Source organism: Piliocolobus tephrosceles, chromosome 20 (assembly GCF_002776525.5).
Source record: "Piliocolobus tephrosceles isolate RC106 chromosome 20, ASM277652v3, whole genome shotgun sequence".
NCBI lineage: Eukaryota > Metazoa > Chordata > Mammalia > Primates > Cercopithecidae > Piliocolobus > Piliocolobus tephrosceles.
In genome coordinates this window covers 57912261-57934675 of record NC_045453.1, presented here as the reverse complement: position 1 = coordinate 57934675, position 22415 = coordinate 57912261, and the positions used below count along the sequence as shown (strand labels likewise).

The window sequence follows — 22415 nt, the reverse complement described above, 5'->3', positions numbered from 1 at the left end:
GCCTCTGTGTATGTGTGTGTGTGTTTATTTCTGTCACACCCCCTTTGAGTGAGAAGGAGAAGGTGGGGGAGCCCTGGCCTGTCTGTGTCCCTAGAGAGAAGGTGCTGCTTTTACTGGAAGGGGTGTTCCCTCCCCACATCTGTTGGGGCGTTTACCTTCCTGCCAGTAAGGCCCCTCAGGAATACAGGCCTCTCACTGTCCACCTGCTCCTTCAGGTCTGGCCTGAGTCTGCCTGCTGGCCCTTTTTTTGCTGGACTTCTCTGAGTTTAATTGAGTGACGAGCTGCCTGGATTAAAGGAGTTCTGTGGGAGGGGCCCCAGCGGTGGTGGCTTCATGCCACGCCTAGATATGTTCATTGTTTTCTTTCTTTTTTTTTTAAGACAGAGTCTCTCTCTGTCGCCCAGGTTGGAGTGCAATGGCGCAATCTCGGCTCACTGCAACCTCTGCCTCCTGGGTTCAAGCAATTCGCTGCCTCAGCCTCCTGAGTAGCTGGGATTACAGGCGCCTGCCACCACGCCTGGATAATTTTTATATTTTTAGTAGTTTCACCATCTTGGCCAGGCTGGTCTCGAACTCCTGACCTTAGGTGATCCACCCGCCTTGGCCCCCCAAAGTGCTGGGATTATAGGCATGAGCTACCGCGCCTGGTCTGTTCATTGTTAATTAGTGTCACCTGGCCACTGGGCTGTGGGTCTGGCCCCTGGGGTGGCCTCCTTTTGAACATCTGGGCAGGTGATCATTCTGCGCTTTATTTTTTGGCAGGGGGAATATCCTAAGGCCTGCCATTTATTGGGGGCTAGATTTTTCTTCTCTTCAGCTGGGTTCAGTGCTTCCAACACTTTGGGAGGCCAAGGTGGGAGGATCGCTTGAGCCCAGGAATCTGAGGCTGCAGTAAGCCATGATTGTACCACTGCACTCCAGCTTGGGTGACAGAGTGAGACCCTGTCTCAGAAAAATAAAAGAAGGTGTTATTTATAATCCTTTACATGTAAGCTGTCAAGCTTCTCAGTATTAAGGAATAATTCACACACCAAATATAAAGTGATCAATACTTTCCTTTACATACTAGACATCTAGAAAAGGGTCCTAGGCTGGACATGGTGGCTCATGCTTGTAATCCCAGCACTTTGGGAGGCTGAGGCAGGAGGATCGCTTGAGCATGGGAGCTTGAAACCAGCCTGGGCAACACAGTGATACCCCATCTCTACAGGTGTCTCTAAAAAAAAGAAAAGCTTCTTTTTCTTCTCTTTTTGCTGAGTAAAAAGACACACCTACTCCCTTACGTATACTCACCCACATATATAGGTACACATATCTACATATACTTACCACTACACCTTACACATACCCCACATGGCATATACAGGTACACGTACCTATGTACACCCACCTCTATACCCTACACATATACCCATCTACATACACACACAGAACCTTAAAGAATAGTCATTTGGTTACTCCACATTTCTAGTGATGAAATTTGAATCCAGATCCACATAGATCTGTCCATGTGGTTTAAGCCCAAAAGCTATATAAGAATACACTAAAATGTCCCCATTCACACTATCCCCAGTCATCTTAAAGAAGAGTTAGTCATTTTGTTATCCTAGATTTCTAGTGATGAAATTTGAATTCTATAGAGTTGAAGGGGTGGGGTGATGGGGAGAAGTTATGAAGAGCCAGGTAGGCCCCTCTGGTCTAATTCCATGTAAGCTTAGGTTAGGTCCCCTCCATGGACATTTAGGGCCCTGCCCTTGATAGGACATGACATCACCTTCCTCCTCTCAGGTGATTGATTGATTGATTGAGATAGCATCTCACTCTGTTGCTCAGGCTGGAGTACAGTGGTGCGATCATGGCTCACTGCAGCCTCAGACTCCTGGGCTTAAATGATCCTCCATCCTCAGGAGTAGCTGGGACTACAGGCACGTGCCGCCATGCATGGCTAATTTTTATTTTGATTTTTTCATAGAGACAGTGTCTTGTTATATTGCCCAGGCTGGTAGGTTGTGATGGAGATGTCTAACACACAGACACACCTACACACATGCTTACCTACATCCACTTACACACACACACCTATGTGCACAAACCTCACAGACATTTTGCTTTGCCAGGGTTGATCCACCAGAAATCTTCATGGAGCTTATATCAAGGGATTCATACCCACCTGCTGGCATAGCTGAAAAATATCTAAGTATATATATGAATTTTTCTTTTTTTTGAGACAGAGTTTCGGTAAGTTGCCTAGGCTGGAGTGCAGTGGCATGATCCTGGCTCACTGCAACCTCCACCTCCCAGGCTCAAGCAATTCTACTGCCTCAGTTTCTTGAGTAGATAGGCACACACCATCATGCCTGGCTAATTTTTCTATTTTAAATAGAGTCGGGCTTTTGCTATATTGGCCAGGCTGGTCTTGAACTCCTGACCTCAGGTGATCCACCTGCCTCGGACTCCCAAAGTGTTGGGATTACAGGCCTGAGCCACTACGCCCCGCCTATATATGAAAAATTCTCTGAATAGAGGATCTGTTCATGTGGTTTACATGTGGATACAATACACTGAAATGTTCCCTCTCACAGTGTCCCCAGTCACTGTTGCCTCTCCCACAGCCCTATGGTATCCACTCCTAGATGTAAGTCAATATAAAAACACTCTTCTCCCTCCTTTTTATACAAAAGCGCCAAAATATTCATCCTGTCCTGCATTTTGCTTGCTTTAGTTAACAATATGTCTTGTAGGCTGGGTGCGGTGGCTCACGCCTGTAGTCCCAGCACTTTGGGAGGCCAAGGTGGGTGGATCACCTGAGGTCAGGAGTTCAAGACAAGCCTGATCAACATGGTGAAACCCCATCTCTACTAAAAGTATAAAAAATTAGCCGGGTGGGTGGTGCATGCCTGTAATCCCAGCTAGTCAGGAGGCTGAGGCAGGAGAATTTTTTGAACCCAGGAAGTGGAGGTCGCAGTGAGCCGAGGTCGCAGTGAGCCGAGATCACACCATTGCACTCCAGCCTGGGCAACAAGAGCAAAACTCCATCTCAAAAACAAACATACAAACATACAAAAAACAAAACAACCCACAATATGTCTTGGACATCTTTCCATAACAGTACATAAACAGACAATGTAAATTTGGACCTTACTTTGGTCAAAGCATGTCTGTCTCCTCCCAGGGTCACTTTATGGGAAGCCACCTTCTATTACCTGTTACCTTCCATGCCTCACAGTCTGCTGTCTGCTTCTGACTCCTCAGTTGTTGGATTTCCCCACCCACTGCAGTGGGATGGAGACAAGCAGCCCCATCACATAAGTACTGGGGAAGAAAGTGATAAATAGGTTCTCAGCGTACAGGCAGAGGAATTTTAAAGGACCCCATGGGGGTGAAAGGTCTGGAAATGTTTACTTGACTGCACTTCGGGGAAATTCACAGGTGGGTAAGAGGGAGGGAGAGAATATTCACTTAGTGCCAATTGCCTGGCACTATGCCGTGAGGATGTGATACTGTTTTGACAGTGATGCCAACTCAGGCTTGGGAGGGTGATTTATTCCTGTGGGCAAATGAAACCTCAGAGAAGTAAAGTAACTTGCCCAAGGTTGCTCAGAGGTGCCAAGACATGAGCTGAAGTCTGTCTGACCGTGCGGTGTAGACTCGTTCTATTGTATGATGAAAAGAAGAGGCTGGTGCCACCAAAAAAGCTTAAGGCCATTGTTGGAGAGAATGGGTGTGGTACGACCACACCGGGGGACTGTGGCAGAGTCAGCTAAAACTGGCCATGTGCTGCTCAGCATTTTCCCACCCCTGGGTATACATCCAGGAGAAAGGTAAGCAGACGCTCACAAACATATATAGCAGTGTGTCCACAGCAACATAGTTCCTAATAGCTAAAAAACTGGAAACCACCCAGATGTCCATCAACAGTAGAATGCATAAATTGCAGTGCACTCATACAATGGAATACTATATAGCAATAAATAAAAGGAAACTTTTGCAACCACATAATCTCAAAAACGTTATATTGGCAGGGTAGGATAGCTCATGTACTCCCAGCACTTTGAGAGGCCAAGGCAGGTGGATTGCTTGAGCCCAGGAGTTCAAGACCAGCTGGGCAACATGACGAAACCCTGTCTCCACAAAAAAACAAATTACTGGGCATGGTGGTGCATACCTATAGTCTCAGCTACTGGGGAAGCTGAGGTGGGAGGATTGCTTGAGTCCAGAAAGTTGAGGCTGCAGTGAGCTGTGATCATGCCACTGCACTCCAGCCTGAGCAACATAGCAAGATTCCATCTCCAACAACAACAACAACAACAACCCCCAAAACATCATGTTGAGTTAAAGAAGCCAGACAAAAGGCTTTGTACTATATGATTTCTTTTATGTGACGTTCGAGAACTTGCAAAACTCATCTACTGTGTTGGAGATGAGGGACTGGGGATGGTGGCTGGGCAGGAGTGGGATGGGGGCACTTCTTGGGGTTATGGAAGTGTTCCACATCTTGATGTGGGTGGTGGTTGCATGGGCATGCACATTGGTAAAAATGCATCAAGTTATACATAGAAGAAAGTTTCAAGAGTCTGAGAATGCCCTCCTTTCATTCTCCCATTCCAAAACATGGTTGTGTTGGCCCAGCTAATTTCCTCCTTGCAGCAGAGATGACACATCTGAGAGCAGATAAAGGGAGGAGGGCCCTCTTAGGCCCCACTGGCTGCCTGGTGATAAGGAGTGACCTTAAATTCATATAGGATGTCACTGTTTACCAGTTCCATTGCCTGTATCCCCTTATCTTCTCTGCATCTGCTACCACGAAAGGGGGGTTGGGATTGTTCCACAGCAGAGGAAATGGAGGTTCTCAGAAGGACCTTGGGGCGGCCATGCAAGGCCACTCAGCTTGGAGAGGACATGACCTCATGGGGAAGGGAGCAACCCTGGGAGGAAGCCGATGGGGAGCCTTCGGACACACAGGCAGGGACAGGTGCCAGAGGGGGCATCTCCTCCAGGGTGCTGCCTCCACATCATTAATTGCATAATGTGGGTACCATTTATGATTGACAGTTCCAAAAACCAAACTCACTCAAGACAGATGAGCAAGGAAGAGCAAGAGCCATTCAGAAGTGAGGAGATATGACATACAAGGAACACAGGATATGTTTCATGCTGTGATGAAGTTTCAAAATAGACTTGGCATAGATTGAAACCCAAGGGGCTCTATTAGTGTCAAATGTGGCATGCTCAGGCCAACACCCATGCCAATGGTTCCTATAAAATTCCCATTGCCTGATAGAAGTTCACAGGAGAGGAATGTTCTTTCCGGCACCAGGTTCTATGGAGAATTGGTTGCATGGTTTCTCATGCTGTGGGCATCAGGGACTTCAGGGTCAAGGTGTTTAGTTGTGGCTTTGTGCAAACCTCAGAACTGTTTCTTCCAAGGGCCTGGGGTATTTAGCAGGCACTGTCTCTTGCTGCCTTGCTGCTGTGTGACAGGTGAGTAATATGTTATGTCCTATTTCTTGGGAGCTGCCTGGAGTGTATGCCCCTCCTGCAAAAAATGTAGGAGTGAAGCACCTCTAGTTTGAGTCGTCTGCACTTACTAGGTCCTGTTGGGGTGAGCTCAAGGGTAACCCCAAGGTGCAGAGTGAGTTAGGCTGCTGGGTCAGTTCTTGAGAATTGCCTGTCTAATTAGTGGTCTGCCAAACTTAATGGTAGAGTTACGAAGGCTGTACTCTTTATAATGACTGGCTGGGCTGTTTGTTGAGACTCCTTATTTGTGTAGGACAATCAAGCCATCAACACGCAGGAAGAGTTGTTGCTCTACCAAGCTGGCATTCAGGACATCTAATCTTGTGTTATGTATTTAGTATTAAAAAAAAGGGGGTCGTTCACTGCCCTGTTTCATACTGTTCAGCTTGAGACTGATAGGTACAAAAGTCTTCTCACTTCCAATGATTCTAGCGGTGGTTGTTTAACACTGATTTTGCCAGAATGTTCAAAGCCTAGATCTCTCTCAGGGAGTGTCAGGCATATGTTAGTTCGGCAAATTCAGTGTTTGTGCAATTTTGATCTGTTGGATTGGGTATTCCCTCTCCATTTCACTGCAGTCCCAGCCACTCCCTTTTGTCTTAGACTGCCACCATCCCTCTCCCATACATGGGGCACATGGGCTTACACAGTTGTCTTTCAGCCCCAGTTCAAGGTCATGTAGCCACTTTATTATGCCTGGAAGCTCTTTCTTCTCATTTGTGAGCTACTTGGGTGTGCTTTCCGCTAGTTGAGTCATTGGTTCTTCCTCTTTTGCTTAAATTAGTTTGGGTTAGGCTTCTGTCACTTGTGATCAGTTCAGACTAAAATTGGTTCCAGGACTGGAGTTTTACATTTGGTCTATCATTTCACTGGGTATCCTTCTAATACTCTCAACTCTCTTACCTCCTATTTTGTTAAAGCCAGTTGACGTAATTCCAATCAGGGATCAGTCTACAGCTATGGCTGGGCCACCAACAGGTGCTGCTGGAAAAAAACAGAGCCACACCTGCTGGGCAAAGCAAAGCAAATAACAGTACTGCCTGCAGAATCTTTCCAGGGACTTAACATATTTAAAGCAAAGTTCTGCTTCTTCCCAAATCTAATCTACCTTTGATCTTCCACATTTGAGTAAGTGGTACCACCATTTGGCCCAGAGCAAACACCTGAGTCATCATCAACTCCTCTTTTAGTTTCACATTCCACATCTGATCATCAGATTTGCCATCAGCAAATCCTGTTGGCTCTCCCTGCAAAACACATCCTGAATGTGATGACTTTGAGCCTCCTTCACTGCTCCGCACATCTTTGCTGTGTATGGCTGCAACAGCCTCCCAAGTGGGTCCCTTTTGCCACGTCTGCCCCTTTTAGCCTGTCCTCTGCACAGCAACAGCGTGATCCTTTCAAAATATGAATCCAGCCACGCCACTCCCCTGGTTCTTAGTAACAACAGTCACGCTAAAGATCAAAGGTGATTTCCAACATCCTATGTGATCTGTCTCCCTGGGTCGCACCTCCTCTCCACCCTCTCCTTCCCTTTACCCTGGCTGTCCTCTTTAACTGAAATGCTCTCCGTCCCCCAGATATTCGCAAGGCTCTTTGCTGCTGCCTTCTGATCTCTACTCAGATGTCACTTCTTTGGGAAGACTTCCTGAGCAAAAGACCTCCTTGAGCACCTTGTTTCCACAGCCTCCCGCACTCTCTGCTCTCTCATCCTGCCTGTTTCTTCATAGTCCTTTTTTTTCCCCGATGTTTTTGGTTTTGATGTTTATGTGTTTACTTATCTATTTTCCCTCAACCCCTGAACGTAAGTTCTATGTTCACTTCTGCATGTCCAGTGAGTCCAAAATAGTGCCTAGCATAATAGGTTATCAATAAATATTTGCAGAAGGAATAAGCAAGGGATTGAGGAAGCCAAGATAAATGGTGGAAATCCGGAGGACAGCCCTCTCCACCATCATTTGTCAATAGGCAACTTGGTCTCTTGCTTCATAGACAAAATAGAAGCCACCTGGAGGCAACTTCCTCCCCCATCGACAAGCTCACCAGCCTTCATGCCTATCCTTCAGAGCTTCCCTGCAGACAGTGGCAGGTAAGGCTTCTGCCTCTCCTAGGCTGACCCTCTACCTGTGCTTCCCATGCCTCAAGTGCAGGGACGTTGCCTCATCCTTTCTGTCCCCTATCTCTCTACTTCATCCTTTCCACCCATATTTCAGTATGCTCACGTCTTTCCCATCAGCCGTCTTCCTCCGGAACCACCTTCCTGGGCCTCTCCTTCAGTCAAGCTGCACAGCAGCATTTTGTACACTTACTCTGGCTGCATGCTTACTATCCTGCACTAGCAGTTGTTGGTGAGGCTCTTCAGGCTGCAGATGGAGACATAGGAAGGGCTGGACTGGCTCCCCTTCTCACTGTGGCTGGGAGGGGTAGCGGGTACCCCAGCTTCCAGGATCTCTGGAAGCAAAGACAACCTCAAAGGCTGAGCCACATCCTCTGGCGCCATCTGCTGCCCAGATGGGGACACAGCCCTCTTGCTGCACCGAGAACATGTGTGTCCTGGATTCTCCGTGAGCTTTTCTGAATTTAAACAAACAACATAAAATCATGGGAGTGCCTTTAATTAATGTTGAATAAGTGAATAAAATAAGATTATAATATTCTACAGTATCATTTATTTTTCATTCTTAACATTATAAAGAAGGCTCGTTGGCTGGGCGCAGTGGCTCGCCTGTAATCCCAGCACTTTGGGAGGCCGAGGCCGGTGGATCACAAGGTCAGGAGATCGAGACCATCCTGGCTAACACGGTGAAACCCCGTCTCTACTAAAAGTACAAAAAATTAGCCAGGCGTGGTGGCTCGTGCCTGTAGTCCCAGCTACTCGGGAGGCTGAGGCAGGAGAATGGCGTGAACCCAGGACGGGGAGCTTGCAGTGAGCCGAGATCGTGCCAATGCACTCCAGCCTGGCCAACAGTGCATGACTCCATCTCAAAAAAAAAAAAAAAAAAAAAAAAAAATTAAGAGAGCTTAGTGGCCCCCAAGATGAGATATTTACTTTTGTTCAATTGTTCACTCATTCTTTTGTTCATCTATCAGACTTCTAATAATTTCCATTTGTATGCCAGGCTATATGCTAAAAAAAAGAGCTTTATTATGCTTTAAGAAATAAGTTTAGTAAATAAATAAGAAATGTGTCCTTAGTTTGTTCCCTAAGGGAAGCTGGACTTACGGGTTGTATTTGTAATAGTTGTGTGTGTGGATTAAGTAATGTGGGTGTGAGGAATGTCATAGATGTGGATATATCTTATGTGTCCTGTTAAATCTGGCTTCCTAATGGGGACAAAACAAGGTCTCATTTAAAAAAAAATAATAAACATATTTATTGGAAGTATAATTGTGTACAATAATACACGGATCACGAGGCTGGGTGCGGTGGCTCACGCCTGTAATCCCAGCACTTTGGGAGGCGGAGGTGGGTGGATCACCTGAGGTCAGGAGTTTGAGAACGGCCTGACCAACATGGTAAAACCCCATCTCTATTAAATAGAAAAATAATTAGCCAGGCATGGTGGCGCATGCCTGTAATCCCAGCTACTTGGGAGGCTGAGGCAGGAGAATGGCTTAAATCTGAGAGGCAGAGGTTGCAGTGAGCCAAGATTGTGCCATTCCGTGTCAAAAATAAATAAATATATAAAAAAATAAAAATACACGGATCACGTGTGTACAGCTTTATACATTTTGAACCTACCTATGTAACTGGCACCCAGATCAGGAAACAGAAGTATCCCTTTGTTCTTCCAGTCACAAGCTACCATTATCTTGACTTCTAACGCTTTAGTTTAACCTGTGCTCATTTTTGTACTTCGTTTAAACATGCCCCATTTGGTTTCTTTGTCTCACTTGGTTTCTTTATTTGGTTTCTTTAGCTTGTGTCTGTGAGATCCATCCATGTTGTTTCGTGTAGCAAGCATTTGTTCATTCTTACTGCAGGATCGTATTCCATTGTGTGATATGCCATGATCTGTGTATCCTTTCTCCTGGTGATGGACATTGGAATTGTTTCAAGTTTTTGGCTATTAAAAGCAGTGTAGCTAGCCAGGCGCGGTGGCTCATGCCTGTACTACCAGCACTTTGGGAGGCTCAGGCAGGCCAAACTCCTGTACTACCAGCACTTTGGGAGGCTCCTGAACAAGGTCAGGAGTTCAAGACCAGCCTGGACAATATGGTGAAACCCCGTCTCTACTAAAAATACAAAAATTAGCTGGGTGTGGTGGCGTGTGCCTGTAGTCCCAGCCACTTAGGAGGTTGAGGCAGAATAATTGCTTGAACCCTGGAGGCGGAGATTGCAGTGAGCAGAGATCATGCCACTGCACTCCAGGCTGGGTGACAGAGGGAGACTCCGTCTAAAAAAACAAAACAAAACAAAGAATAGTGCAGCTACCAACATTCTAGTATTAGTCTTCTGGTGAATATACATATATGTGTGTATATATGTGCATTTTTTTTTTCTTTTCTTTTTTCAGATGGAGTCTCACTCTGTCGCCCAGGCTGGAGTACAGTGGTGCAATCTTGGCTCACTGCAACCTGTGCCTCCTGGGTTCAAGTGATTCTCCTGCCACAGCCTCCCGAGTAACTGGGATTATGGGTGCCCGCCACCATGCCCAGCTGATTTTTGTATTTTTAGTAAAGACCTGGTTTTACCACGATGGCCAGGCAGGTCTTGAACTCCTGACCTCAAGTAATCTGCCCGCCTCGGCCTCTCAAAGTGCTGGGATTACAGGCGTGAGCCACTGCACCTGGCCTATGTATGCATTTCTATTGGCTCTATACCTAGGAGAAGAATGGATGGGTCACAGATTAGGAGTGGTTTAGCTTTGGGAGTTCAAGGTATAATGGCTCCAAGCTCCCACGTTCCACACTAGCAGGAAGTGTAGATTTATCTCTGGTTCTCCAAGGGTATTGACACTGAGTCATTATGCACCTTAGTTCTCTTCTCCCTGAGAGAATTCACCTGAGCCTCCTTCTAGTTAATATCACCACAGCTGGTGTCTGGGGGTTCTGCAGCCCTCATTTGTATCAAAGCATCTTTGGAAGTTCTTGGGGCCACCACAGATACCAGGGCAGCCAGCACAAGTCCCAGTGGCCAAGGCTCAGTGAGCAGAGGGCGTGGGCTATTCCAGGGCTGGCTGCCAGGCCCTGTCCATTCCCAGCTGGGTTAAGTTGACTTTCTGTCCTCCACTCCGGTCCTCCTTGCTTTTTGTCTACACTGTTGTTTTTCCAAGTGTGGTCCCCTGACTAACAGCATCAGCATCTCCTGGGAACTCAGTAGACATGCAGAACATCAGGCTCCTCTTCCGACCTGAATCAGAATCTGCATTTTAACAAGATCTCCAGGTGATTTGTGTGCACATTTGGCTTGATCTGTGCTAACTATAGTACCTCGCTAATAGTGAGGCTCAGCTGTGCCTCATGCTTTTCAGACACCAGGGGTTAATAATCTCCTTACATCCCTCTCCTTCATGCCCGTTGTCATACATTTCTAGAGCTCACCTCCCAGGGAGAGTTTGCCCGTCTTGAAGTTATTTTGCAGGCAGGTGTTAGGGTTTCGCCACAGCCTGTGAGTGTTCCAGTGCTGCCGTGGCCTTCCATCTCTTTTGCCTGTCTAGAGCCTTGCCCTTCTAAGTGTGTTCAGTGGATCAGCAGCATCGGCCTCACCTGGGAGCTTTTTAGAGTGTCAGAATGCCAGGCTCCATCTTCAGACCTACTGGATCATAAAGCAGGACAGGTGAGCCCCTAAACTGGGGCTTAGCTGCCCTGCATTATGAGTTTTTGGCTTTGCCCAGGAAAGAATTTAAGGGTGAGCTGGTGGTGTTAGACAGGGACTTTTACTGAAGTGGCAGTGCACAGCAGCAGCAGAGGCACAGTTCCTTGAGGGGCAGGGCTACCCCACAGGCAGTGTGCCCAGAGGAGCAGCTCAGAGGCAGTTCTGCAGTCATATTTATACCTACTTTTAATTACATGCAAATTAAGGGGTGAATTTTGCAGACATTTTTAGGAAAAAGGTGGTAACTTCTGGATCGTTGGGTGGTTGCCATGGAAAGGGGTGGTAACGTTCAGGTGTTGCCATGGCAACAGTAAACTGACATGGCACACTGATGGACATGTCTTATAGAGGGATGCTTTTGTCTCTTCCTGTTTCAGCTAGTTCTCAATTTGGTGTGGTGTCCTAGCCCCACCTCTGGAGTCAAGTCCCACCTCCTACCTCAATCAGAACCTGAGTTTTTCCAACACGAGCTCTAGGTGATTTGATTGCACAGTAAAGTCTGAGATGTGCTGTTTACACCACTGGTTCCTCACCATGACATTAGGATCGTTTGGGGAGATTTAAAAAACCAACAACTCAGTGTTCCTGGCTTAACTTAGAGTTATGGTTCCTGCCCTTGACTGCACATTGGATCACCTGGAAGCTTTAAAAGCCATGGGTGACCAGGCGCGGTGGCTACGTCTGTAATCCCAGCACTTTGGGAGACTGAGGTGGGCAAACCACCTGAGGTCAGGAGTTCAAGACCAGCCTGGCCAACATGGTGAACCCCTGTCTCTACTAAAAATACAAACATTAGGCCAGGTGCAGTGGCTCACACCTGTAGTCCCAGCACTCTGGGAGGCTCAGGTGGGTGAATCTCCTGAGGTCTGGAGTTCAAGACCAGCCAGCCTGGCCAACATGGTGAAACCCCATCTCTACTAAAAAAATACAAAAAATTAGCTGAGTGTGGTGGTGGGAGCCTGTAATCTCAGCTACTCAGGAGGCTGAGGCAGGATAATCGCTTGAACCTATGGGGCGGAGGTTGCAGTGAGCCGAGGCTGTGCCATTGCACTCCAGCCTGGGCAACAAGAGTGAAACTCCATCTCAAAAATAAATAAATAAATAAAAATAAAAATTAACTGGTTGTGGTGTGCATGCCTGTAATCCCAGCTACTCTGGAGGCTGATGCAGGAGAATCACTTGAACCCAGGAGGTGGAGGTTGCAGTGAGCTGAGATCATGCCATTGCACTCCAGCTTGGGCGATAAGAGCAAAAAAAAAAAAAAAAAAAAAAGCCATGGATGCCCAGGGCCACCCCTAGAACTGGTTTGAATTGGCCTTTCCCCCGTGTTCTTCAATGTAGGCAGCAACTCCTGCCTCTAATTCCATCAGGGCCCACCTTGTGACTTTTCCTACCATAATGGCTTTCATTTCACAAGTCAGGGGGCCAAAGAGATGAGCTTGACTGTTGCCAAGGATATCTGCCTTTGCTCTTCATGCAGGAACTGGGGAACTAACCCTGCAGGGGTTCACACTTCTTGGGCTACTGCAAGACAGACTTCGGTCAAAGCTCCATTAACTTACTACCTACATGGTCCCCACTGTGATCAGTGTTATTTAATCTCTGAAAGGTTTTTTTCCACCCCTAGTGAACAATCATACAAATACTTTTGTAGAAGGAAGATGTTTACAAAACAAAGCATGTGGATCAAGTGTACCCAGCCTTCCTTTTATTCAAGAGGTTCTGGGACAGTGAACGTATCCAGATTAATCAATTTCACGGGGTATGCCATATTTCAGGAATAACCTTTTGGACAATTTGTCCGCATGTCTATTTCCTTAAACTTGCCATTTGATGTCCTTGCACAGTTATTATGTTACAATATATTCTCCACCATCAAATTTTCACACTGCCAGGATTCAATAATAAAGCTTAGCAATGCCTGTGAGGCATGAAGATTACCTTCTGAATCATCAAAGAGAGATTTTTTGTTTTTGTTTTTTTGAGTGCAGGTTGGAGTGCAGTGGCCTGATCTCAGTTCACTGCAACCTCCGCTTCCTGGGTTGAAGTGATTCTCCTGCCTCAGCCTCAGGAGCAGCTGGGATTACAGGCATGCAGCACTATGCCTGGCTTTTTATTTTTATTTTTGGATTTTTAGTGAGGATGGGGTTTCACCATATTGGTTAGGCTGGTCTTGAACTCCTGACCTCAAGTGGTCCGCCCGCCTCTGCCTCCCAAAGTGATGGGATTATAGGCTTGAGTCACCGCGCCCACCCTGAATCGTCAAAGAGAGATTTGATTAGGAACTATTGCTATATCCTAAGTCTCTTTGGTCTATAATTCTTTCTCCTTTTTACTTCAACATTTTTTTTTTTTTTTTTTTGACAGGCTCTTGCTCTGTCGCCCAGTCTAGAGTGCAGTGGCGTGATCATGGCTCACTGCAGCCTCCATCTTCTGGGCTCAAGTGATCCTCCCACCTCTGCCTCCTGAGTAGCTGGGACCACAGGCACACAACACCACACCTAGCTAATTTTTAAAATTATTTGTAGAGTCAAGGTCTCACTATGTTGGCCAGGCTAGTATCTAACTTCTGGGCTCAAGCAGTCCTCCTGACTTGACATCCCAAAGTGTTAGGATTATAGGCATGAGCCACTGCACCTGGCCTTTCTTCAACTTTTTGTACTGAAACATAGCATACAGAGTGCAGGACAGTTCTCCTGGTGGCCTTGGACCAACCCAGCTCTTCCCCCTTTCTGGCTTATAGTTCTCAAAATAACTTGAATGTGCTGGGAATGCAACATCCTGTGATAAGGAGGGATTGGCTACAACTGCCTGTGCTCCGTTCCAGTCCCCATCAGAAACAGGATGTCCTGGCTGGGCTCGGTGGCTCATGCCTGTAATCCCAGCACTTTGGGAGGCCGAGGTGGGTGGATGACCTGAGGTCAGGAGTTCAAGACCAGCCTGGCCAACGTGGTGAAACCCTGCCTCTACTAAAATACAAAAAATTAGCCTGGCGTGGTGGTGGACACCTGTAATCCCAGCTACTCGGGAGGCCAGTCAGGGAAATCGCTTGAACCTGGGAGGCGGAGGTTACGGTGAGCCGAAATCATGCCACTACACTCCAGTCTTGGAGACAGAACGAGACTCTGTCTCAAGAGGAAAAAAAAAAAAAAAAAAAAAAGAAAGAAACAGGATGTCCTTCAACACTTTAGTCCGGTGAATCATGTATCTCCGGGGTATAAAGCCCAGGGTAGGCTGCTTCTTGGGGGCCCTCAGTTGCAGTGCAAGTGGGGCATGCACAGTTGAGACGCCTTCTGCTCCAGGCTGCTTTCCTGAGCCTTAGGTGACCAGCTCACAATGAACCCTAGGCTTCTGTTATCCCTTGGTGTCTATCTGTAAGTAATAGATCCTCTTCAGGTAACTTGTTGCATATGTGGATGTTTTGTCTCACTGGACTCAGATAAGTTAGTAACTAAGTGCACAGTGACTTGTTTCACAGAGATAATTACTCAAAATATAAATGTATGATGAATTAGCAGAGTAAACAGCTTTGTACCATGAGGCAGGTAAAGAAATGAGACATGGCCAGCACTACCAAAGCCCCTTTCATGAAATGTAAGTTCCTCCCACTTTCCAAAAGGACTTGACTTCTAACACTATCATTTTTAATTTGTTTGCCTATAGTGAACTTTCCATATTTGGAATCTCACAGAATGTGTTCTTTGAAGCTTGGCTTCTTTCATGAAGCATTATATTCATGAGATGTATTATGTTGTTGTGTGCGGTAGTAGCTCATGCATTTTTATATATAATACATTTTTCTTATCTGATCCTTTTTTTAATCTTAATTTTAATTAATTAATTTATTTTTTTGAGACGGAGTTTCACTCTTGTTGCCAAGGATTGCAATGGCATGATCTTGGCTCACTGCAACCTCCGCCTCCTGGTTTCATGCGATTCTCCTGCCTCAGTCTCCCGAGTAGCAGGGATTACAGGCACCTGCCACCAGGCCCGGCTAGTTGTTTTTGTATTTTGAGTAGAGACGGGGTTTCCCCATGTTGGCCAGGCTGGTCTCCAGCTCCTGGTCTCAAGTGATCCGCCCACCTCGGCCTCCCAAAGTGCTGGGATTACAGGTGTGAGCCACCACGACATTTGGGTTGTTTCTAGTTTGTGGCTATTATGAATAAATATTGCAATGAGCATACTTGTCACATGGTGCACATGGGAACACATTTTTTTTTTTTAATGTGTAAAAAGGCTTTATTTGCAGGGAAGCAGGAATTTAATCAAAGAGGCCAAATCCCATGTCATCGTCTGATTCTTCAGACTCCTCCTTCTTCTCATCTTTCTTCTCCTCTGCTGCAGCAGCAGGCGCGGAGCCAGCAGCAGACGCTGCAGAGCCTGGGGCAGCAGAGACGGCTACAGCCCCACCGGCAGGTACATTGGCAAGCTTGCCAATACCCTGGGCAATGACGTCTTCAATGTTTTTTCCATTCAGCTCACTAATAATCTTGTTGAGCCGGTCGTCGTCCACCTCGATGCCCACGCTGTCCAAGATCTTCTCGATGTCCTTGGCACTGGGGGAGGAGTTACCCCCGAGGGCAGCCAGCAGGTAGGAGGCCACGTAGGCATCGGGGCCGCGTCTGCGGCGGCAGCGGAGAGGCCTCACGCCTCTTTTTTAAAGGAATTTGTTTAGGTCGCATGACCTCGGTGGTGTCAGGGAGGAAATAAAAAGGGGAACACATTTTGATTGGTATGTGCCTGGAGGTGGAACTGATGGTTCATAAAGTCACTTCAACTTCAGGTGATAATTTGAACCAGCTTCCCAAAGTGGTGGTACCAATGAACGCACCCTCCAGCAGGTATAAAACTGGACTCTGTTCTAGTCCCGTTCAGAAACAGGATGTCCTTCAATACATTAGTCCAGTGAGTCATGTGGCCGTGGGATATAAAACTTACCTGGGGTATAAGAATTGTGAAGTGGTCATCCAAGGCTCAGGAAAGCTGCCTGGGGCAAATGGAGCAGGTATGAGACTTCCAGTTGTTCCCCATCCTTTCTTGGAATATCCCCATCCTTTCTTGTCTGATTTTAGTATCAAGGTTTTTAGTATCAAGGTTTTTCTGGCCTCATAACATGAATTTGGCAGTGTTCGCTCTTTTTTCAGCCTTTGAAAGAGTTTGTTTAAAATTGGTGTTCTTCCCGGGAGGCAGATGTTGCAGTGATGTGAGATCAGGCCATTGCACTCCAGCCTGGGTGAGAAGAGCAAACTCCGTCTCAAATAAATAAAATAAGATAAAATAAAATAAAATAAAATAAAATTTACATCCTTAGATGTGTGGATGGCATTCACAGGTGAAGCCATTTAGTCTTGGAAAGTTTTTTAAGTTGCAGATTTAATTTATTTCTTTATTATAGGATTATTCATATTTTCTTTTCCTTTTTCTTTTCTTTTCTTTTCTTTTTTTTTTTTTTTGAGGCAGAGTTTCGCTCTTGTTGCCCAGGCTGGAGTGCAATGGCACAATCTCGGCTCACTGCAACCTCTGCCTCCCAGGTTCGAGCGATTGTCCTGCCTCAGCCTCCCGAGAAGCTGGGATTATAGGCATGTGCCACTGTGCCCGGCTAATTTTGTATTTTTAGTAAAGATGGGGTTTCTCCACGTTGGTCAGGCTGGTCCCGAACTCCTGACCTCAGGTGATCCACCCGCCTCGGCCTCCCAAAGTGCTGGGATTACAGGTGTGAGCCACCGTGCCCAGCCCATGTTATCTTTTTTAGGAGAGATTTTGTACATTGTGTTTTTAAAGGAATGTGTTTATTTCACTAGGTTTTCAAATTTATTGGCTTAACTTCATCATATCCATGTATTATTGTTTTATGTTCATGAGTGATTTCTATTTTTATTTTTTTAAAAATTGACTCTTTTCACTATATAAAAATTTTAATGATACAGAGAAATAAAATTTTAAAAATAAAAGTAAGCAGATGATCTGCTAAATGGCAATTAAGCTAATCTGTGGCCTAAAAATGGGCTTATAAATAAATATGACTTAAACAATTGATTCAATTTGCTTAATTCTCTTATTTAGACATAGGTGATAAATCTTTCTGCTCACTTTAGTAAAATAAAATCTAAGGTGAATTGATGGGTTTGGATTTTATCTTTAGCCCGTTAGTGTCATCTCTTCCTTATTTAATAGTTTAAAACTGAAATTTCTTAATTTTCATATGAGTTCACGATTCTTTGAGAATCCAAAGGAAATACCATCAAAATTTTCTTATCTAGTTCCAGCAAGAGTAAGATTGCTCTAGGGAGAATATTTCTTAGACTAGGAGGTCCATTATTTCAGTCCATTGCCAAGGTAATCTTTTACAGAGACAAATTCCCAATCTGATTAATCATCACTTTGACTTTCAGTACCTAAAAATTAGAAGAATTTTGCAGTTGCGATTTACTATATACCTGTAAAATGTGAGCTAGATCTATCTAGTCGTGTCAGTGAAATTGTTTCTGCTGTCTTCTAACTATTCTGTATGATAAACTGTGTTTGCCTCAGGCACAGATTTGAGTCAAACAAAATATTATGTAAATTATTCATTATAAACATAATTTGATGAATCACTTAAAATTTTAAAGGTCAATTTGTAGTAAAATCCTTTTCTTTTATTTTCTTCCATCATAAGCAGTTCTTCAAATTATGTTACTTCATGTAAATCATAAAATTCTGTGTTGTTTTTTTTTTTTTTTTTTTTTTGAGATGGAGTCTTACTCTGTCACCCAGGCTGGAATGCAGTGGCACCGTGTTGACTCACTGCAACCTCTGTCTCCTGGGTTCAAGCAATTCTCCTGCCTCAGTCTCTTGAGTAGCTGCGATTACGGGTACCCAATACCACCAAAAATTAGCCCAGCTAATTTTTATATTTTTAGTAGAGATGGGGTTTCACCATGTTGGCCAGGCTGGTCTCGAACTCCTGACCTCAGGTGATCCACCTGCCTCGGCCTCCTAAACTGCTGGGATTACAGGTGTGAGCCACTGTGCCTGGCCAGATGCATTTTAATTCATGTTATTTTGTTCAGTCTTCTTTAGGTCTTCATGTCAACAGATACTTTGAAACCATTATCATGTCTTTAACTTCCTTTCTCCAAGCTGAGTGCCAAATCTTTACTTTTTTATGTATAACCCATTCTTTCTCTTTTTTTTTTTCATCTTTTCTTTTCTTTCTTTATTTTTTTGAGATGGAGTCTCACCCTGTCCGCCAGGATGGAGCACAGTGGCACAATCTTGGCTCACTGCAACTGCTGCCTCCTGGGTTCAAGCAATTCTCCTGCCTCAGCCTCCCGAGTAGTTGGGATTACCAGCTCCTACCACCACACCCAGCTAATTTTTGTATTTTTTAGTAGAGATAGGGTTTCACCATGTTGGCCAAGCTGGTCTCAAACTCCTGATCTCAAGTGATCCACCCGCTTCAGCCTCCCAAAGTGCTGGGATTACAGGCTTGAGCCACCACACTTGGTCTCAACTTTTATTTTAGATTTGGGGGGTACCTGTGAAGGTTTGTTACCTGGGTATCGTAAAAGGAAAATAAATCTTGGAACTCCCAAATCACTAAGCCAAAGGGAAAAGTCAAGCTGGAAACTGCTGAGGGCAAACCTGCCTCCCATTCTCTTCCTAAGAAAGTTAGCTACTTAGACAATAAAGCTACATCCTCACAAGGAATTTCCTTGTGGACAAAGAACAGACAGATCTCAAAGTCATCCCTCTGCTCACTGAGATAAATCCTTATCTGGTTGCCTCCTTTGGAAAGGCTCATCAGAAACTCAAAAGAATGCAACTGTCTCTTACCTATCTATGACCTGGAATCCCCCTCCCCAATTTGAGTTGTCCCGCCTTTCTGGATGGAGCCAATGTACATCTTACATATAATGATTGATGTCTCATGTCTCCCTAAAATGTATAAAACCAAGCTGTGCCCTGGCTACCTTGGGCAGATGTCCTCAGAACATCCTGAGGCTGTGTCACGGGTGTGCATCCTTAACTTTGGCAAAATAAACTTCCAAAATTGACTGAGAACTGTCTCAGATATTTGGGGATCACAATATACTGTGTGATGCTGAGGTTTGGGATATGAATAATCCTGGCACACAAGTGCTGAGGTACTGAGAATAGTACCCAATAGTTAATTTTTAAACCCTTTCTCCCCTCCCTCCCCGGACTTCTTTCTTGACTATTGATACTTTCTCTTTTTCTCTTGTTCAAGCTCACCAGGAAATAATTGTACATTGTCTTAAAAGAAACAACTTTTGGCTTCATGATCCTCTCTTTTGTAAGTAGATTTTTAATTTTTATTAACTTCTGTTCTTCATTATTTTCTGTTTTCTACTTTATTTGGCTTAATGTACTGTTCTTTTCCTTTCTGAGGTGGGTGCTTGTTAATTTTGACTTTCTTCCTTTCTAACATGTGCCTTTAAAGCTATGGAATTTTCCGTTAATCATGGCCCTGACTTCCTCCCATAAGTTTTCTATTTTATTTTTATTTATTTACTTATTTTTGAGACGGAGTCTCGCTCTGTGGCCCAGGCTGGAGTGCAGTGGTGCGACCTCGGCTCACTGCAAGCTCCACCTCTCCGGTTCACACCATTCTCCTGCCTCAGCCTCCTGAGCAGCTGGCTGGGATCACGCCAGGGAGCCTGGCTAGTTTTTTGTATTTTTAGTAGACACGGGGTTTCACCGTGTTAGCCAGGATGGTCTCCATCTCCTGACCTCGTGATCCACCTGCCTCGGCCTCCCAAAGTGCTGGGATTACAGGCGTGAGCTATCACGCCCGGCCGTTGCTCTTTTTTCTAGTTTTGAAGCAGCGTCCTTGTCTGGGCTAAATACCCGAGGTTCGTAGTCTCACAACAAGGAAAATTGAGTATGTGGACACGCAAGAAGTGGGTTTAGGAGTTGAGGTTTAATAGGCAAAAGAAAGAGAAAGGAGACTAGGATAGCACTCTCTCCTGCCAGAGAGAGGGGCTCCCGAGTGGGACTTCGGCCCGCAGCAAAGTGCTCTGGATTTTATAGACTGGTTTGATGAGGTGCTGTCTGATTTATAGGGCCCAAAGATTGGTTGGACCAGGTTTGACGTCTACATAGTATACGAGGAAGCTGGCGACCCCATCCTAATCTTCTATTATACAAATGGAGTCGTTACTTGGCCGGTGCCCTGTTGTCTTCTCACTGTACACATGAAGGAAGATGGAACTGCCATGTTGAACATGCCTAGCCCCCAGGTAGCCCCTTTCCTATTGGCACAGCTGCCAGCATTCACTTGTGCAAGCTTCTAGCTTGCCTTTTTATGTCTGCAGGTTGATTTTACAGGCTGTTATTTGTGAGAAAAGAAAATGATTGACCTGGGGCGGTGGCTCACACTTGTGATCCCAGCTCTGAAGTCAGAAGTTCGAGACTAGCCTGACCAACATGGCCAAACCCTGTCTCTATTAAAAATATAAAATTAGACTGGCGTGGTGGCGGGCGCCTGTAATTCCAGCTATTTGGGAGGGTGAGGCAGGAGAATCACTTGAACCCGGGAGGCAGAGGTTGCAGTGAGCCGAGATCGCACCATTGCACTCCAGCCTGGGCAACAAGAGTGAAACTCCGTTTCAAAAAAAAAAAAAAAAAAAAAAAAAAAAAAGGAATGATTTGGGGGCTGCTTTGTATTAAAAGGAAAACCTTACTGAGGACTTCCTTACCTTCACTATCTGCTAAATAATTCCTTTTTAAACTCCTATATCAATTTCACAGGTGTGAGGTCAGATTATAGATTTTGGACATTTCCTCTTTTTTTTTTTTTTTTCTTTTTTCTTTTTTTTTTATTATTCTACTTTAAGTTCTAGGGTACATGTGCATAACATGCAGGTTTGTTACATATGTAAACTTGTGCCATGTTGGTGTGCTGCATCCATCAACTCGTCAGCACCCATCAATTCATCATTTATATCAGGTATAACTCCCAATGCAATCCCTCCCCCCATGATAGGCCCCGATGTGTGATGTTCCCCTTCCCAAGTCCAAGTGATGTCATTGTTCAGTTCCCACCTATGAGTGAGAACATGCGGTGTTTGGTTTTCTGTTCTTGTGATAGTTTACTAAGAATGATGGTTTCCAGCTGCATCCATGTCCCTACAAAGGACACAAACTCATCCTTTTTTATGGCTGCATAATATTCCATGGTGTATACGTGCCACATTTTCTTAATCCAGTCTGTCACAGATGGACATTTGGGTTGATTCCAAGACTTTGCTATTGTGAATAGTGCCGCAATAAACATATGTGTGCCTGTGTCTTTATAGCAGCATGATTTATAATCCTTTGGGTATATACCCAGTAGTGGGATGGCTGGGTCATATGGTACATCTAGATCTAGATCCTTGAGGAATCGCCATACTGTTTTCCATAATGGTGGAACTAGTTTACAATCCCACCACCAGTGTAAAAGTGTTCCTATTTCTCCACATCCTCTCCAGTACCTGTTGTTTCCTGACTTTTTAATGATTGCCATTCTAACTGGTGTGAGATGGTATCTCATTGTGGTTTTGATTTGCATTTCTCTGATGGCGAGTGATGATGAGCATTTTTTCATGTGTCTGTTGGCTGTATGAATGTCTTCTTTTGAGAAATGTCTGTTCATATCCTTTGCCCACTTTTTGATAGGGTTGTTTGTTTCTTTCTTGTAAATTTGTTTGAGTTCTTTGTAGATTCTGGATATTAGCCCTTTGTCAGATGAGTAGATTGCAAAAATTTTCTCCCATTCTGTAGGTTGCCTGTTCACTCTGATGGTAGTTTCTTTTGCTGTGCAGAAGCTCTTTAGTTTAATCATATCCCATTCGTCAATTTTGGCTTTTGCTGCCGTTGCTTTTGGTGTTTTAAACATGAAGTCCTTGCCCATGCCTATGTCCTGAATGGTACCACCTAGGTTTTCTTCTAGGGTTTTTATGGTATTAGGTCTAACATTTAAGTCTCTAATCCATCTTGAATTAATTTTCGTATAAGGAGTAAGGAAAGGATCCAGTTTCAGCTTTCTACTTATGGCTAGCCAATTTTCCCAGCACCATTTATTAAATAGGGA

At 45.0% G+C, this 22415-nt stretch overlaps 1 long non-coding RNA gene and 1 pseudogene across 2 annotated transcripts in view; one reads left to right on the top strand and one right to left on the bottom strand.

The window, feature by feature from the left end:
- Nucleotides 1-5324: 5324 nt before the first annotated feature.
- LOC111546482 lies at nt 5325-8181 on the top strand. Its single transcript, XR_002732792.2, has 3 exons — nt 5325-5481; nt 7510-7606; nt 7754-8181. It is a non-coding gene; the product is annotated as an uncharacterized LOC111546482 (long non-coding RNA).
- A 7365-nt stretch (nt 8182-15546) lies between these two features.
- The window catches only part of LOC111546505, a 28576-nt pseudogene continuing 21707 nt past the window's right edge, over nt 15547-22415 (bottom strand). Inside the window, exon 3 of the transcript XR_004228637.1 lies at nt 15547-15957. The product of XR_004228637.1 is annotated as a 60S acidic ribosomal protein P2 pseudogene (transcript). The remainder of the gene's footprint in view (nt 15958-22415) is intronic.